A 14,380-nucleotide genomic window follows, 5' to 3' on the forward strand; every position below is an offset into this window, starting at 1 on the left:
TCAGAGTAAATAGACTAAGGTCACACTTACTCAAGTCTACAGTACTCAGTCACATTGCTTTGTTTGAGACACAACAGGAAGAATACCAGCCCCAATGACAGGTCTACCCCTCAAGGTTCTATTAGTGCTGGGTGATCAATCAGTCCCCTAGAGTACTGTGGACCTGCCCAGATCAGGGATCATATTGCTGAGAATGCTACAGAGAGTTGATTTGTTTCAAAGAGAACCTAGGCGGTAGTGTAGCTTCCTGAGGTCAGACCTTAGTCTAAATACAACCCTTTCTCTTAGCAAGGAACTCACACCATGTCTACTGTCACCAGAACAGCCTGGCAGGTAATGGGATACCACTCGAATGTCTCCATGCTAACAGGAAAATTGACATTTTCGACAAACCTCAAATAATAATTTTCCTCTATAAAAAGAGGAATATTTTGAATAAAAAGTACCTTCTTCGGCCATCTTTTTCCCTGACCATCAGGAACCCGTTAATTATGTGAATAAGACAAATTAGAGAGATAAAGCTGAATTAATTCAATCTTAAAAATCCCTTATAAACATTAATCCAAATCCCTCACACTAATTGAACATAAATATTTTAAGAGACTAAATAAACAAAAAGTATGTTAAAATTAGTTATACATTTTTGCAATTATTTTTTTTCCAAAAAGTGACTTACTCTTTTGCCAAATGTGTAATCACTCAAATTCCCTATAAATATGTTTATGCAGGCAAGATGATTTAATTATTGACTTTTGTTATTGGGTCACTAATTAATGAACAAAAGACAAGGTAAATCCATTCTAGAAATGACCTACATGTGTTATTTCATTTTTCTAATCATCAGTGCAGAATAAACATTCTTACTGCCACCTAGTGTTTGCAAAAGTCCAGCCAGAGCTGAAGTCATCTTAATTCTTTTGAGTTTTTTTAAATCTGGAAATGATTAAAATAGTACTAGAGTTGCCACCATTACTAATGTCACTTTCAGTATTTAAATATATCAGAGATTCTTTCTCATCTATTAGGTTATCTTCCATTTTTAGAATTATTAAAGTAAATATTATCGGTGCATACAATGGAATTTCCTCTGCAGATACACCAGTAATCTGGACACAAACCAATTACATGGCTTAAAAGATTGTGAAATTTTTGTCATGAGTTACTCGGGTAATTACCGGTACGATATGCCCAAATCTCCCCGATCTTTTAAGTCAATCCATGAAAGTCTCCGTCCGGACAAATCTCGTCCACAAAACTGGCTACGCCCTCGGCTCTCAAATGTGACTATCCTCCAATTGTGCTTGTTTAGTAAAAGGGGGGATCTCTCCACATTGCGCCCAGATTTTTATACACAGCGGGAAACAGTAATATTTCTGGTCTTTTAATTGCAATTTTTTGAGTGTTTTAACATAAAGTTATCCTCACTGAAACTTCTTTACCCAAAGAGTGGTGAGAATGTGGAACTCGCTACCAAAGGGAGTGTTTGAAGCAAATAGCTTGGATGCATTTAATGGGAGGCTAGACAAGCATATGAGGGAGAAGGGAATAAAGGATTATGCTGATAGATTTAGATGGGGAAAGATGGGAGGAGGCTCGAGTGGAACATAAACTGGTTGGGTTGAATGGCCTGTTTCTGTGCCATTGTAATCCTATTTATTATCTTTATTCTGTTTCTTTTAAGGCATTTTATGACATAAACATAAGCCACATTAAAAATTAAAAAACTTCTTCAATTGCATGTTATTAAATATGCTATGCATGATGTGCATAAATGATGTTGAAATGACTTGAAACTCAGGAGCGCATTTTCGACTCTTCTCTGCTCAGTTTTTTGCCCTGGAGTGGTGGCGAGGTGTTCTGGCTGGGCGGTCATCCTCCAGTGCCCCGCAACGATCCTCGGGTCTGGTTTTGCGGCGGTGCAGAGCAGCACCCCCCGGAAGAGCTGCGCCGGTGTGCAAGGCCCCTGGTTGCGACACCGCTGCGAGTTTTGACTCTTGCCTCACCCGTACGCCCTGAAGCACGCCCCGCAGTGACCGCCTGGGAAATCATGTGGTCCAACGATACTGACAGCGGAGAGGTAAGTAATGGACTCCTAAGGTATGTGTGATTGTTTTTTCTTTTAATTTTTTTGAGATTTGTATTGTGGCATTGGTAATGTTTTGTGACTGTGTTTTTGTGGCTTTTAAAAGGTTTATTCCCCCCCCCAGGCGTCTTTCGGAGCGCGCCCGGCTCTTTAGCTCGGGAGTTTCCCATCCTACCACCCAAGGGAGATAAATTCTCCCTTAGCACTGCGGCCTGTGACTCAGGGCCCAGCTGCCCAATGTTACTTACTGAGGCGCAAACTATTCCTGGGCGCAAACTTTAGTGCCCCAAAAACATCAAAGCCGAAAATCCAGCCCTTAAATTTTAAGACTCGAAGAAATATACTGGTGTAGGTCCAGGGTTTCTTTCTGCATCGATTATTTACGCTGATTTACATCCATTTTAAGTTCGGCCATATTCTAATGAGCTTGGGAGGATACTTAGGTGTCATTTGATGTCGGCAAAATGAAGACAACTTTGGGCACCCAAGGAGGAATCTACAGGCCCCTATGAATATAACCAATTGTCACATGTACAGGGAAACACACATAACAACCAAATTATCTAAATTATAATATATTAGAGACCTGCCCATTGACCTCGTCCTCACCTGTCCATGACAGTATTGGTAGGAGTGACAGTCCTAGTGGAGACGAGGTCCCGTCTTCACACTAAACAGCGAAAACAGCATGCTATAGACAGAGCTAAGGAATTCCACAACCAATGGATCAGATCAAAGCTCTGCAGTCCTGCCACATCCAGTCGTGAATGATGGTGGACAATTCAACAACTAATGGGAGGAGAAGGCTCCATGAACATCCCCATCCTCAATGATGCCGGAGCCCAGCATGTGAGTGCAAAAGACAGGGTGAAGCGTTTGCAACCATCTATAGCCAGAAATGCCAAGTGGATGATCCATCTCGCCTCTTTCTGAGGTCCCCACCATCACAGAAGCTAATCTTGAGCCAATTTGATTCACTCCACGTGATATCAAGAAACAGTTCAACGCACAGGATGCATCAAAGGCCCCGACAGCATCCAACCTCTAGCCAAGCTGTCCCAGTACATCTACAAAACTGGTATCTACCCGACAAAGTGGAAAATTGTCCAGGTATCTGACAAAAGGTCCTCAAACTGAAACATTAACTATGTCTTTCTCCACAGATGCTGCCTGACCTGCTGAATATTTCTAGTATTTTATGCTTTTATTTCAATTCCAGCATTTTGCTTTTGAATTGCCTGGTTATGTCCAGTCCACAAAAAGCAGGACAAATCCAATCCGGCCACTTAATGTCCCATCAGTCTACTCTCAATCATCAGCAAAGTGATGAAAGGTGTCATCGACAGTGCCATCAAATGGCACATACTCACCAATAACCTGCTCACCGATGCTGTTTGGGTTCTACCAGGACCACTTGGCTTCAGACATCATTACAGCTTTGGTTCAAACATGTACAAAAGAGCTGAATTCCAGAGGTGCGGTGAGAGTCACTGCTCTTGACATCAGGGCAGCATTTGACCAAGTGTGGCATTAAGTGTAGAGTAAAATTAAGTCAATGGTAATCAGGGGGGCAACTCTCCACTGGCTGGAGTCATTCCTAGCACAAAGGAAGATGGTTGTGGTTGTTGGAGGACAATCATCTCAGCCCCAGGACAGCATTGCAGGAGTTCCTCAGGGCAGTGTCCTGGGCGCAACCATCTTCAGCTGCTTCATCAATGACTTTCCCTCCATCCTAAGGTCAGATGCAAGATGTTTGCTGATGATTGCAGAGTGTTCAGTTCCATTGTAATAGCAGCTGATTTGAAAAGCAGTGACAGGATCGGTCCAAGTCAGCATGGATTTATGAAAGGGAAATCATGCTTGACAAATCTTCTAGAATTTTTTGAGGATGTAACTAGTAGAGTGGACAAGGGGGAGCCAGTGGATGTGGTGTATTTAGACTTTCAAAAGGCTTTTGACAAGGTCCCACACAAGAGATTAGTGTGCAAAATTAAAGCACATGGTTGCTATGCTCATAATAAAGGATGGAACTGAGTACTGTGTACAATGAGCAAGTGTGACCTTAGCTCCTTTAATAAGACTCCAGAGTGCAGGTACCTCGTGGGTGGCCTGCTTATATACCGTGATCCCTTGGGACTCCAACAGGTAGGCCCTCTGGTGGTAGTGTAATAGAGGTTACAAGGGGTTAAATACATAATGGTAGTGGGGGTAATGTACTGACATGGATAGAGAACTGGTTGGCAGACAGGAAGCAAAGAGTAGGAATAAACGGGTTCTTTTCAGAATGGCAGGCATTGACTTGTGGGGTACCGCAAAGTTCAGTGCTGGGACCCCAGTTATTTACAATATATATTAATGATTTTGACGAAGGAATTGAATGTAATATTTCCAAGTGCAGCGAAGGTTCACCAGGCTGATTCCCGGGATGACGGGACTGACATATGATGAAAGACTGGATCAACTAGGCTTATATTCAATGGAATTTAGAAGAATGAGAGGGGATCTCATAGAAACATATAAAATTCTGACGGGATTGGACAGGTTAGATGCAGGAAGAATGTTCCCGATGTTGGGGAAGTCCAGAACCAGGGGTCACAGTCTAAGGATAAGGGGTAAGCCATTTAGGACCGAGATGAGGAGAAACTTCTTCATTCAGAGAATTGTGAACCTGTGGAACTCTCTACCGCAGAAAGTTGTTGAGGCCAGTTCGTTAGATATATTCAAAAGGGAGTTAGATGTGGCCCTTACAGCTAAAGGGATCAAGGGGTATGGAGAGAAAGCAGGAATGGGGGACTAAAGTGCATGATCAGCCATGATCATATTGAATGGTGGTGCAGGCTCGAAGTGCCTGCACCTATTTTCTATGTTTCTAGTCGTAATGCCATAGATAATGAAGCAGTCTATACCCGCATGCAGCAAGGCCTGGACAACAGTCAAGCTTGGACTGATAAGTGGGAAGTAACATTCACATCACACAAGTGCCAGACAATGACTATCTCCACCAAGAGAGAGTCAAACCACCGTCCCTTGACAGTCAATGGCATTACCATCGCTGAATCCCCACCATCAACATCCTGGGGGTCACCATTGACCAGAAACTTAACTGGACCAGCCACATAAATACTGTGACTATAAGAGCAGGTTAGAGGCTGGGTGTTCTGCAGTGAGTGACTCACCGCCTGACTCCCCAAAGCTTTCCACCATCTACAAGGCACAAGTTAGGAGTGTGATGGAAAGTAGCAAATGTAACCCTTCTATTCAAGAAAGGAGGGAGAGAGAAAACAGGGAACTACACCCCAGTCAGCCTGATATCAGTCGTCGGGAAAATGTTGGAATCCATTATTAAGAAAGTGATAACAGGACACTTAGAAAATCATAATGGACCAGAATTTGCAGTTGGAGGCGTACCTCCATTCACCTCTGACCCGAAAAAATATCTGAACCTACCTTCTGGCTCCCGGGCTTCAGAGACTTCAGGTCCTGGGCATGCAGGCGGTTCGGAAACATCCATGGGATCATGTGGGCAAGGTCCTCCTATCAGAAAGGAGGATTCCTCATCATACTTATGGGGATTTCATTTATGAATGGAATCCCCATAAGCATATGGGGAATCCCCAAATAATTAAATAATTTACAGAAGTGGAAAAAAATAAGGTACCCATTTTCAAATTTAATTTAAAGTCCCTTTAATAAAGCATTTACAATAAAAATTTAATGTTTTGAAAAATAATTTAAAACATTTTAATCCAGACAAAAATTTACATGAACTAATTTTAAATGTTTGTGGATGATTTTTTTATTTAAAAATTTTTAATTTAGCATTTATATTACCCCTTATGCTGGCGAAAGCAGGCCTTATGTCTGCTTTTATCAGGCATAAAGACTTTGTACGCATTTGCTGGGCAGTAGTTGGGCAAATAGCCCAATTCTGTGCCAGCGAAAGTGATTTTTGGGTCGGTTCGTATGATCTGTCAAGGCAAAACTTGACAGATCGCAGGTTCCGGATTTTCACTCGTCGAAATCCGGAACGTGTGAGGCCTTTTACAAAACTTACAATGGTGTACGCTGTGTGTACGCCGTCATCGAACTCACAAAATCTAGGCCATTATGATTAGGCAGAGTCAACATAGTTTTATGAAAGTGAAAACATATTTAACAAATTTATTGGAATTTTTTGAGTATGTAACTAGCAGAGTAGATAATGGGGTACCAGAGGATATTTGGATTTCCAAAAGGCGTTCATTAAGGAGCCTCATGAAAGGTTGCTACGCAAGATAAGGGCTCTGGGGTTGGGGGTAATATACTAGCATGGATAGAGGATTGGTTAACAGACAGAAAACAGAATAGGGATAAATGGGACATTTTCCAGTTGGCAGACTGTAACTAGTGGGGTGCCGCAAGGATCAATGCTTGGTCCTCAGCAATTTACAATCTATATTAATGACTTAGACGAAGGGACCAAGTGCAATGCATCCATGTCTGCTGATGATACAAAGCTCGGTGGCATGGTTAGCTGTGAGGTGGACACAAAGAGCCTGCAAAGGGATATAGACAGGTTAAGTGAGTGGGTAATAAGTTGGCAGATGGAATATAATGTGGGGAAATGGTTGTTATTCACTTTGGTCGGAAGCATAAAAACACTGAATATTTTTTTAAATGGTTAGAAACTGTTAAATGCTAGATTTCAGAGAGATTTAAGTGTCCTCGTACAGGAAGCACAAAGAGTTAGCATGCAGGTGCAGCAAGCAATTAGGAAGGCAAATGTCACAGCCTTTATTGCAAGGGGGTTGGAGTACAAGAGTAAGGAAGTCTTACGACAATTGTACAGGGCTTTGGTGACACCACACCTGGAGCACTATGCACAGTTTTGGTCTTCTTTTCTGAGGAAGGACATACTTGCCTTAGAGGCTGTGCAATGAAGGTTCATTAGATTGATCCCTGGGATGAGAGGATTGTCCTATGAGGAGAGATCGAGTAGATTGAGCCTATCTCTCTGGAATTTAGAAGAATGAGTGGTGATCTCATTGAAACATATTAGATTCTAAGGGGGATTGATGGGGTAGATGCTGCTACTTTTTTCCCTAGCTAGAGAGTCTAGAACTAGGGGGATTGCCTCAGGATAAGGGGTCAGCCATTTAAGACTGAGATGAGGAGGATTTTCTTCACTCAGAGGGTGGTGAATCTTTGGAATTATCATTGCTAAAGAGCTGAGGATGCTGAGTTATTGAGTGTTTGAGTGTACACTAAGGAGGATACAAACAACCTTCCGGATATAAAAGGGGTCAGAGGGTCTAGTAAGGAAGAGGAACTGAGGGAAATCTTTATTAGTCGGGAAATTGTGTTGGGGAAATTGATGGGATTGAAGGCAGATAAATCCCCAGGGCCTGATGGCCTGCATCCTAGAGTACTTAAGGAGGTGGCCTTGGAAATAGCGGATGCATTGACAGTCATTTTCCAACATTCCATTGACTCTGGATCAGTTCCTATGGAGTGGAGGGTAGCCAATGTAACCCCACTTTTTAAAAAAGGAGGGAGAGAGAAAACAGGGAATTATAGACCGGTCAGCCTGACCTCAGTAGTGGGTAAAATGATGGAATCAATTATTAAGGATGTCATAGCAGTGCATCTGGAAAATGGTGACATGATAGGTCCAAGTCAGCATGGATTTGTGAAAGGGAAATCATGCTTGACAAATCTTCTGGAATTTTTTGAGGATGTTTCCAGTAAAGTGGACAAAGGAGAACCAGTTGATGTGGTATATTTGGACTTTCAGAAGGCTTTCGACAAGGTCCCACACAAGAGATTAATGTGCAAAGTTAAAGCACATGGGATTGGGGGTAGTGTGCTGACGTGGATTGAGAACTGGTTGTCAGACAGGAAGCAAAGAGTAGGAGTAAACGGGTACTTTTCAGAATGGCAGGCAGTGACTAGTGGAGTGCCGCAAGGTTCTGTGCTGGGGCCCCAGCTGTTTACATTGTACATTAATGATTTAGACGAGGGGATTAAATGCAGTATCTCCAAATTTGCGGATGATACTAAGTTGGGTGGCAGTGTGAGCTGCGAGGAGGATGCTATTAGGCTGCAGAGTGACTTGGATAGGTTAGGTGAGTGGGCAAATGCATGGCAGATGAAGTATAATGTGGATAAATGTGAGGTTATCCACTTTGGTGGTAAAAACAGAGAGACAGACTATTATCTGAATGGTGACAGATTAGGAAAAGGGAAGGTGCAACGAGACCTGGGTGTCATGGTACATCAGTCATTGAAGGTTGGCATGCAGGTACAGCAGGCGGTTAAGAAAGCAAATGGCATGTTGGCCTTCATAGCGAGGGGATTTGAATACAGGGGCAGGGAGGTGTTGCTACAGTTGTACAGGGCCTTGGTGAGGCCACACCTGGAGTATTGTGTACAGTTTTGGTCTCCTAACTTGAGGAAGGACATTCTTGCTATTGAGGGAGTGCAGCGAAGGTTCACCAGACTGATTCCCGGGATGGCGGGACTGACCTATCAAGAAAGATTGGATCAATTGGGCTTGTATTCACTGGAGTTCAGAAGAATGAGAGGGGACCTCATAGAAACGTTTAAAATTCTGACGGGTTTAGACAGGTTAGATGCAGAAAGAATGTTCCCAATGTTGGGGAAGTCCAGAACCAGGGGTCACAGTCTGAGGATAAGGGGTAAGCCATTTAGGACCGAGATGAGGAGAAACTTCTTCACCCAGAGAGTGGTGAACCTGTGGAATTCTCTACCACAGAAAGTAGTTGAGGCCAATTCACTAAATATATTCAAAAGGGAGTTAGATGAAGTCCTTACTACTCGGGGGATCAAGGGTTATGGCGAGAAAGCAGGAAGGGGGTACTGAAGTTTCATGTTCAGCCATGAACTCATTGAATGGCGGTGCAGGCTGGAAGGGCTGAATGGCCTGCTCCTGCACCTATTTTCTATGTTTCTATGTTTCTATGTATTCATGCTTAAATAGATTTTTGGACTCTAGAGCAATCAAGGGATATGGGGATTGGGCGAGAAACTGGAGTTGAAATCGAAGATCAGCCATAGTCTTATTGAGTGGCGGAGCAGGCTCGAGGGGCAGTATGGCCTACTCCTGCTCCTAATTCTTATGTTCTTATGTTCTAAGGCTAAGAGGAGGTTAAATCATGAAAAGTTTAGATAGAGTAAATAAAAATAAACTATTTCCAATGACTGAAGGGTCGATAACCAGAGGGCATAGATTCAAGATGATTGGCAAAAGAACCAGAGGTGACATGAGAAAAAACATTTTTTTACATAGCAAGTGATTAAGATTTGGAATGCATTGCCTGATAGAGTGTTGGATACAGATTCAATAGTAGTCTTCACCAGGGAATTGATTAAATACTTGGAGAAACAATTGCAGGGATATGGGGGGAAAAGAGCGGGGGACTGTGACTAACTGGATTGCTCTTTGCAAGACCCAGTGCAGACCTGATGGGCCGAATGGCCTCCTTCTGTGCTTTACTTCTCTATGGCTCTCTGCTTGCTTGGATGAGTGCAGCTCCAACAATACTCAAGAAGCTTGACACTATCCAGGACAAAGCAGCCCGCTTGACTGGCACCCCATCCACCACCTTAAACATTCACTTCCTCTGTCATGTATCCTACATGGCTACTGTTGGTACTATTTTAAGGTGTACCACCAGAGTGCACAGCAGTGGGAGACTCGTAGGTTACCTGTACAGGTGTGCCTGGCCTAGTATAAAAGGCAGGCCACCAGGTGTGATCCTCACTCTGGAGTTATCTAATAAAGGACTAAGGTCACTACAATTCAAGTAAAACACACTGCCTCGTGGAGCCATTGTTAGAGCATCTAAGGACACAGCAATTGGTGACGAGATTACGAACTTTCACGCGGAAATGGCTACCCTTGGTACGTTGCAGCAGTTCGCCGATGGTGATAATTGGGACGCCTTTGTGGAGAGTCTAGAACACTTTTTTACAGCAAACGACCCGCCGCACTGGCTGATAAGCACCGTGCTATCCTGCTAACCAATTGCGAGCCCAACGTCTATGGCCTCGTCAGGGACTTGCTGGCACCAGCGAAGACAACGACCAAGTCGTACAAGGAGCTCATAACCCTGATCCAGGAGCAACTCAAGCCCCAGGAGAGCATCCTCACAGCCAGACACCGGTTCTATACCCACCGACGGTCCGAAGGCCAGGAAGACGCGAAGTATGCCGCAGACCTCAGGAGGCTGGCGGCGCCATGCGAGTTCGGCACTCACCTCAACGAAGCGCTGCGGGACATTTTTGTCACTGGAATTGGCCATGAGGACCTTCTTCACAAGCTACTGTCGGCGGATACCACAGTCACACTGCAGAAGGCCATCTCTGTGAGCCAGGCATTCATGACCTCGACCTGCGGCTCTAGGCAGATGTCTCACCCTCAGGACTCAAACCTGGCAGATACTGTGCACAGAGTGGCGCCGTTCAGGAGCTGGATTGTAGAACACGAATCCACTCAGGGGAGAGACAACAGGCCCCTGAGTCCCTTAACTCAGAGTCCGCCGAGGGGGGCTAATCAAGTAGCACCATGCTGGCGTTGCGGGGGGAATCACAGTGCTCACCAGTGCCATTTTAAAAACTATGTTTGCAAAGGCTGCAGCACAAAGGGTCACCTCCAGCGAATGTGTAAAAGAAATAGGACTCACTGTGTCAATGAGGAGTCCGTAGATGGCCAAGAATCCAGTGTGGATTATGAATTGTTAGACAGAGAGGCAGCCCAGTCCCACAGGGAGGTACATAGCATGTTTACCTGCACCATCGAGTGCTTCCCGCTGAAGATGGAAGTCGAGATAGAGGGAAGTCCAGTCTTCATGGAAGTGGACACGGGGACGAGCCAGTCAGTGATGAATCAAGGAGCCTTTGAGAGGCTATGGGACAATCCGGCTGAACGATCTGAGTTGGCCCCAGTTCAGGCAAAGCTGTGCCCCTACACCAATGAAATCATCCCAGTCATTGGTAGTGTGAATGTAAAGGTACTCCATGATGGCGCGGTGCACAAGTCACCTCTGTGGATTGTTGCAGGTGATGGATCAACGCTGTTCGGCAGAAGATGGATGAAGAAGATCCATTGGAAGTGGGAAGACTTCACCCCTCCAGTGATCGAAGCCCTCTACACTCAGAGGCAAAGCAAGCCCTTACCTGAGGGTGGACCCGGCACCGGTGAGCTGACCAGCACAGCACCCGAGACACAGACCGCTCAGCACAACTGCGCGGAGATGATCCAGCTGAGATGACCCAAACGCCCGTCTAGGCACCAGTGGCAGGACTCAGGAGGGAGAAAATCTGATCTAGCAGCGACTTCCCAACTGCGGAGGCAGAACCTGGGGAGAAGAGGATCGCCGCAGTCGACATCGTGGACGAAGAAAAGATGGCGCCCGAACCACGAGGTGATGCACTGAAGACAAAGATGGCCGCGGCCAGACCACGAGGTGCAGCACTGATGGAACAACACATGGCACCAAACGGAGAAACGGATTGGGGTAAAGCAAGCAAAGCTCTCTTAAAGGAGGCCTGCAACCCATTACAATTAAAGGGACAGTTCCACACATTTAAGCAATTTAATAGTAATTGTAAGTTAGAGACTAAAGGTGTAATGGATTATGTAAAGCGTGTAACTGATCATGTAAATGTATAACTGATAATCGGAATTGTATACATGCAACCAGCGAGGAAAAGTCGCGCGATAATGTACAATGTGTAATTGATCCGAACTGTGCAAATGCAACCAGCGAGGAAAAGCCGCGCAACCGTGATTGGACCTCCAGAATGTCCATCATAAGTAAGAAAAAGCTGTGTGATGCAGCATTCCCACTGCACACAGCCAATGCAGCGGGAAGACACCAATCAGGTGCACAAAGGTCCAGCGAGCTACCCAATGCTGTAGCCTGCGTCCCAGGGACCAGAGTCATGCACCACGAAGTGTGGCCACAAGCAGCCAACACACACGAGCTGCGAAGCAAGCGACCTCAGCAGGGCAATGGCAACGGTAGTGATATCATGCACTGGGTCGGCTCCATCTCTCAGGCAACCGATAGCACCAATGGCCACGAGCCTGAAGGAGCAAACTGCACCAAGGCCATACCCCTAGGTGTAGGATCACCCACCACTGTTCCCACAAAGGAAACAGGCACCAGCCAGGATTTCAAACCAAGCGACGCTCAAGCCAGCGAGTCAGCAGTTCCCTGTGCACTGCTAGACGACAGCTCCTCAGGGAGCAGTTGGGACCCAGAGTATAAAGGAAGGACAGGAGCATCACAGACATCTGTGAACCTGCCTGATGCTAGGGACCACGGCAACATCCCCGAGAGCAGGCTACATGAGCCAACCGGCATCCCACTGCCAGCACCGGGCACTGAGCCGCCACCAGACTGCAGGGACACCACCCAGCAGCTCCGGAACTAGCTTGTCCTCACGCACTGGTCATCGCATTGACAAGGCATCTAACGCTCTTGTCACACCACGGAACCACAAACAAAAAAAAACGCAAAACCCACTTACCTGAACTTGAATGTACATGAATGTTAGGAGCCTCCGCCACACCAATATGGGGGGGGAAATGACACACACTGACACACACACACACACACACACACACACACACCATATATAGCTAAGCCCAGAGCACAGTTAATGCAGAGGCGATTTGCACTGAAGGTTCATGGGGAGTGATGTCATGTATCCTACGTGGCTACTGTTGGTACTATCTTAAGGTGTGCCACCAGAGGGCACAGCAGTGGGAGACTCGTAGGTTACCTGTACAGGTGTGCCTGGCCTTGTATAAAAGGCAGGCCACCAGATGTGATCCTCACTCTGGAGTTAATTAATAAAGGACCAAGGTCACTACAGTTCAAGTACAACACACAGCCTCGTGGAGTCATTGTTAGAGCATCCAAGGACACACCCTCCAACACTGGTGCATCGTGGCTGCAGTATTTACCATCTATAAGATGCAATGTAATAGCTAACCAAGACTTCTGCAACAGCACCTCCCAAACCGCCTGGAAGGAAAAGGGCAGCAGGTGCATTGGAACACCATAACCTCCAAGTTTCCCTCCAAGTCACACACCATCCTGACTTGGAAATATATTGCCGTTCCTTCATTGTCACTTGCTCACCACCACCTTCTCAAGGGCAATATGGATGGGCAATAAATGCTGGCCTTGCCAGCGACGACCATGAATTTAAAAAAGCATCAGATATAAGGACAACCAGTTAATGGAAACCAAGATAGAAATTACAGTTGAAAAAAATAATGCAGTGAGCATCGTGCTGATTTGGAGCACTCCATCACAAGATTTAAAATATGTAAGTGGACCAGGCTCAGGATAACAGTATGTTGGAGCTGCATTTCCAAAATTCTCAGTTTACAAAAACAAAGAAACACCTAATGATGCCTCAAAAGGAGAAGAAACTGCATTAGCTGCAACATACAAAGGAAATGTAACACTTTCAAAAACATTTTGAAAGGATGTGAAACCTAATATATATCCCTGGGAGGAAGAGAAGTGTGTATGTTGAAAGCCACATTGGTACTCAAGAAAAGATATTTTAAGTCTTATAAAAATGAGCTATGGGGTGAAATTGGACTTTGACGTAGCACAAGATGGGACCGTGCAGAATAATGGGCAACCCATTTAAATTGGGGAAGCAGGAAGTTAAGTTTGATGTGTGGAAGTTTTATTTTCCACAGAGGGTAATTGACCTACGGAAAGGCATTCGGAGGTGATAGTGAGGACTGACCTCTTACAGTCCTTCAAAAAAGTGTAAACTACAAAACCACAAGAGAGTGAAAGACTCCTCGGGCTTGGCTGATCATCCTGGAGGGTGGGAGAGGAATTTTGACAGTGGTTTCTGAATTGACGATTTGTCTCTGTGCTCTTCTGCCTTTCCCAGGAATTTATTTATTTGATGACCCGTGTTTTCTTTGTACAGACATTCTAAGGATATAGTGTAGATTATCACTACCCCAATACTTATTTTCTCTCTCTACATACCACTAGATATGCAACTACCCTTTTAACACAACACATGACGCAAAGTCCACACTGACTTTAGTTCAAGTAACTTTTTTCCAAATAAAATAAGCCAAATCAATTCCTGTTGAAAAAACCAAGCAAACAATCATAACAATACCACACAACATTGTCTGAGCATGATCATTAGAGGGCAAGAACATTTAATTTTCAGATAAGGCTTTCATAATTCTGAAAGAAAACACCAATTTGTTTTAGAGAGTTGCAGAAGCTTAAACACGAACCA

The sequence above is a fragment of the Pristiophorus japonicus genome, chromosome 1, assembly GCF_044704955.1.
Source record: "Pristiophorus japonicus isolate sPriJap1 chromosome 1, sPriJap1.hap1, whole genome shotgun sequence".
Taxonomy (NCBI): Eukaryota; Metazoa; Chordata; class Chondrichthyes; family Pristiophoridae; genus Pristiophorus; species Pristiophorus japonicus.